We start from the raw sequence: 6,000 nt of genomic DNA, 5'->3' as shown, positions 1-6,000 counted from the left end.
GAAGGAGTCACCGACTGCGGTGATGTTTGACAAATTGAATGTTGACCTTCAGACAGAACTAGTGAACTTGTCAACCAGTAGTGAGTGACCAACAGATCTAGAATTCTCAGTAGAAGAGCAGGGAGACCAAATACAGCTACTGCAGTTGTATTATTGTATCAAATATACTGTAGGCTCTACTCTACCATACAGATTGGTCAGGAGTGATTTATTCACTAAAGAAAAGTTTTGGATGGAAGCTTAAAAAACCTATTAGATTTAAAGTGTCTGAAAGCACTAGACACATTTTCAGATGTTCTATTCCCTCTTCCTAAAAGAAAACACTTAAGCTCTCAAGGGTATTTCCAGTGTTCCTGCACAGCACAGAGAAAATAGATCACAGACCTTATAGATAACACAGGTGTCCCAACACAAACCCAGAATTTAAATAACACTCGTAACAAACTTATTTAGGCTAATGCAAGTAACAACATATTTGCAAGATCAGGAACTGTATTTCCAGCCATATACTGAATCAGAACCCAAGTAACATACAATCAGGTGGTTCCTGCCGATTCCCTGTTATCTGCATAAGTGAAGCGTTAAAATTACAGATTGTATCATTGGAACCTCACATGTGTTTACATCTATAATAGGGTCTGAACGTTTTTCTCAAGCCAAACAAGATGGAATTTTGAAAGTGCTTTATTACACAGAAGACATTTTAAACTGAAAATAGTGAAGGGGCATAGTGACGCCTCAGCCAGTTAGAGATATCAGCCGTATAATTGCAATGTCCCTGGTTTATTTCCTGCGTGAGGAGTCTGGGGAACCATGCTGCATGTCACTCCAACTCCCGGCTCTCTCCTGTCTGTCTTGAATGTGCTGTGTTACTAAGGGGGAAAGAAATGGTGTTATTCTGTTTTCAGCTGCTTGATTTTAAATGACAGCATTTTCAAAAACCCATCCATCTTCAGGAACCGTTTCAGATTTGCCCCAGTGGCTGTAGTCATAACAGGAATGGGGTTGATTGGCACCTGTGTGCCTACAGTAAATACTGTAAGTGCTTAAATCTACAGAATACAGTAAGTCACACAGGTAAAAGATATAATAATAATAATAGTAAAAGAAAAAGAAAAAAATACATTAAACCAGCCTCTAGAATGCTCCACTCAGCAGATATGTACTGTTTGAATCAGGGGAATTGGAAGTGTGTGCCAATCTTGGTCCACAGTTTTGGCTATTATAATTCTTCGAATTATTTAAATTCACGCAAGAAAAACTCTCTGGACTGGACAGCTGGCCTAGCGTTTTTTCATTTGAATTATATCAGTGTGTCTCAAACACTACTGTACACAAATGTGAGCACAATGTAAAGTATTTATCTCTATATACAATTTGAAACTGACAGAACGGTGCATTCGACATACATACATACATACAGACGACCCAAAGCAGTCCAATTGGCTAGGACTGATCACGTGGCACACGTGCCGACGTCCTCACGTCACACCAGCGCCATACGTGCTGACGTAGAGTCAACACCAGGCTAACAGTTAGCTAAACAAATGATGTACTCACGTTTGCATAGTCAATAGCACTACTGTCCACATTCCAGTACATTCCATCACTTAGGCACGAGTCCCGATCACATTAACATAATCTTCATGTATGTACATCCCATTACAGCAACGTAACGTTACTCTTTTTTATTCGCGGAGTTCTTCACCGGAAGTGCGTCCGGCCGTCAAATATGTCCGACCGGAAACGTGCTGCGGCACAATAGTTCCGCCACAATAGTTCCCCCCCCCCCAAATGTTTTTGGGGGGGGGGCGAGGCGAGGGGGCGTAGATGTGAGCGGTGCGTAGCGCCGCGAACCTCTAGTACAATACATTTGTATGATACTCCAAATTAATATTATGCTAGGTGTTTGTATTGCTAAATTGAGTCTAGGTTCCATTGTAATTACAATTGGCTTATATCTGTGCCTGTGGTAATTACATTGTTTGAATTGGATGAGGTCAGTTTTAGTTTGTGTTTAACAGCACAAAGACATATTGTAACGCCAGGGCTCCACTGCAGCTTGGGCGTCATGCCGTCACCGAACGCAGCGCAACGTCGGTAATGGAGCACCATTCATTGATTAAAAAGGGAACATTCCCTGCGTTGACCATGGCGCGGCACCCAATGGCTCCAGTGGAGCCCTGGCGTAATGCTATCCTATCTTGGGCACAGAGTGCAGTACCTACTCTTTCTCTCTTATCTCCATCACCATCTCTTTTCTTTATCTGCCCTTCCCAAAGGTGAGCTTTCACAGTTGTCATTTTCTTCGCTGTCTCAGTAAACACAGGGTCGTTAGATACTTTATCTCAACCTTCACAAGACGCTAATTATATTCCAAATCTAATGATTAAATTGTGTACACTAGTGTTTGCCAAACTGTTGTATGATAGAACATCATGACAAGTGATTAGTCTTCATTACGATTCAATGCTGAATTTATATTGAAATCCAAGCATGAGCTGCAACATGATTGATGGCCGCTGTTTAACTTAGTGCCACCGCACAGGAGCTATTCGTCAGCTGATGTCTGGATGAATGTCAGTGAACTGCAGGGAGTCCACGAGCAAAACCCTCTGATTACCTATATCAGGCTTTGCATGGATTCAGTAGTTGCCTGTCAGGTTTCCTCAAGTTGTTGACATAATCAAAGAACCACCGCGTGTGGAGTAAAGGTTTTGTAGTAAGGACAAGATCAACCACACACTCTCACACACACACACACACACACACACACAACACGCACACGCACACGCACACGCACACGCACACACAGGCACAATATTCGAAAACAAGATGAGTAATATCACGCGTTAATGAGAGTACTCATCGCACCTGTGCGAATGGTATCAAACACGACACACAAGCATATGTCCTTGTATTGGCTGTTATGTCTGACATCAGCTGTGGTGATATCAGTCTCTTTTCTATGACGTTATAGTCTTGTGTGACGTTAGTCTCGTACCGCTAATGGACATACAGTATAGGGACATACCGGTATAGGGACCTAAACACAAAGCCAGACATAGGAACGGTTAGCACCGCTCAAAAACAGCTATAGCTGCAAGAAGTGTGAATAGTTTGACATTTTGAATGAACCTTGTGGGGCCGGGTCCATCCTGGGGCTACGCCTGTCTGAGGGTTCCTTATTTCATGACTTTTATTATATACACCTTGGAAAAACCGAGATGCTGACCTCAGTGACAACAGTGCTACAGCCATGCTGTCCATTGGGAATTTTAATAGTGCTTCCTGCAGTGCACCCTCTTACTGAGAGTAAGAGCTAGACTGCACGTCCCTGTTTTTATTATCCCCCCACTGGCACATTGCAGCTGTCAGAGCCTTTGGACTGCATGACAAAATTGTAACATGAACTTCTGTTCAACTCCATAGACCCTAAATACAAGTAGATAGAAGGCATCAGGTGCTCATGTCATTGATTGATTGATTGATTGATGTTTTCATTCACAAAAAATGTATATATTTGTTTGTGACACACAAACTGTTTGGTCTACAGAATATCACAGGAACTCAACTAATGTTACAAACAAAGTGTCAAGTGTGTCAAAACATGTCATGCCTTTCAGAGCTTGTTTTTATTTTGCGGGCACAGGGCACACCAAGTAAAATTATTTTTAGACAATTATTTCACAACATTTATAATGTACACCTCAAAAAATGCTATGTGAATAGTTAAAATGTTTATAACTGTGTTGTAATGCTTGGTAATAATGTATGAATAATGCTTTACAAATGATGGATTCATGATGAATGAATGACTTACTAATGCTTAACTGAAGCTTAATAGTGTATAGTTATTAAGTGTACACTTATATGGTATTGTTGCCAACATGTCACACCAACACTCCACAATACCTATACCTGTATGAGTGAGTGGCAAATAAACTCTTGTTGATTGTTGAATCTTGAAGCATTGCTATTTAATTACTGCTTAATTTCGATGACACAGTATGTATTTTTGTTAAGGCCTTGATCTCTACTCAGCAGCCATTTTTCTCTTATGTTGTACTTTCGGATGCCAGTTGGAGTTGTACTTTTGGATGCCAGTTGGAGTCAGTTCCTATCTTTGACACTTCACAAATAGTGTTCCCCTTGCTGTATTGATGTGTCTAAAATGCATATCTAGAGCAGAATGGAACCCATAGTTGTCTGCATGATAACCTGGTGCTCCTTGCTGTCAGGGCATAGAGGATTTTAAGTGCCCAGAGGTTGTGGTGCCCCTTTAAACTGGCAGGTACCTTGTCATAGTTTCCCCAGCAAGAGCTGCTTTTGGACAATAAGTCACTTTTAAAGCTTTCTATGAGGTTGTTCAAGGACCAGTTTAAACTTTTTTTTATGTGCATGTCCATTTTATATGCTTAATAAACACAAACATTCAGTGAACTGTGCTGATGCATCACCATTTTATCAAACTAAAGACGGAAGCTCTGTAATGTGGGGTTCCAAAATGATCCTGCAGTAAATACCTGTAAAGATTACAGTAATTTGTGAAATAACTGACTCTTTTAGAAGCGTGTCTACAGTATCTTCATAATGTCATAGCCTGACCTAAAGGAAGGTTAATGTAGAATATCAGCCTCGAGAATCTTTTGTCTTGAAGGCACCATAAGGCCTTGCACAGATCATAGAAAATCAATTTCCATCCACGATTCTCACTCAGAAGCCTTTCAGGTGTAGCCCTTGTGACCCATAATGACATGGACAGTGACATGAATTGTTTATGGCTCCTGTGGTGGTGCAAAATGGATTCAGTGGTTATGTCAAAGAGTGTGTTAGCAACACACTCAGGGTGTTGCTGTGTAGCTTTTACACAGCACATAGAAGAGGTCTTACTGAAGGCTAAATCTCATTCTGTGACACAGCAAGCTCACCACATTCATTTGAAAAAGTCAACCGCAGGCATACAACTTAGGGTCAGACCCTGCCGCACAAAATTATCAAACTGCTATACAATATATCTCTGGGTGACTCCAACAGGTTAGCATGCCTGACACATCTAATAACAAATGTAATATAGATGCTCCTTAATTGAATTCAGGTCATGGCCTGTTACATGTTATTCTCTCTGTGTCACTCTGTCCATTCCTTTTCTCTCATGCCACTCCACTATGTAGTACTGTATAAGGAATGCCTATTTCATAGTATCAACTTGACTCTATAACATAACAGTACTTGTGTAACATTAATAACCCTTGATATATATTCGATTATTCCAATCACGCAGACGTGCGCCGCGTACGCACTGCCGCGCCATGAAAAGGCTAGGTGTAGCCCGGCCGTTAGAGTTTAGACTGCATGGATATAGTAAAATAGTGATGTGAACTTCTCTTGAACTCCATACACCCTAAATAGAGAGAACTTGTGTTGAACTCCAGAAACCCTAAATAGATAGAATGTGTCAGACTCTCATGTCAAGAAACGCATCCATTGCTTTTAACGGCTGTAGAAAAACTGGATCATGCAATAACTGCCTCAACATCTGTTGACGCGCCTTTCAAAGCTTGGTTCTATTTTCAAACATTGACGCAGTGCACAGACCACCAAAACACACATATGGTTTGCCTGGTATCCGGGCATTAATAACTTGTATTGCAGTGTGTATATGTGTTTGTTTTTCACTTGTTTGATTGTTACAAATTCCCTGTTGAGGCACACAATGTTGTTTCTTTTTTTTTATTTACACAAGACAAAAGTCTGCACAGATTCTGAAAAATAAGTTTGTAAAATTCTCTAGTAGGTAGTGTTAGTGTTAGTTGCGACCGTCAGGTCGCAGTTACTACCAAAACCTCCACCGGCTGTCTGTCAGTCAGTCTGTCAGTCTGTCCGTCATGTCACACTTTTCCCCAACTCATTATCTCCGCCACCGTTACCCCAATCCATGCCAAACTTTGCACACACACTCCTTGCCTGCCAATCCACAACCTCCACCCCACCAGGGAC

Source organism: Nannobrachium achirus (assembly GCF_963921795.1).
Source record: "Nannobrachium achirus genome assembly, chromosome: 13".
Taxonomy (NCBI): domain Eukaryota; kingdom Metazoa; phylum Chordata; class Actinopteri; order Myctophiformes; family Myctophidae; genus Nannobrachium; species Nannobrachium achirus.
This window is presented reverse-complemented; position numbering follows the sequence as displayed.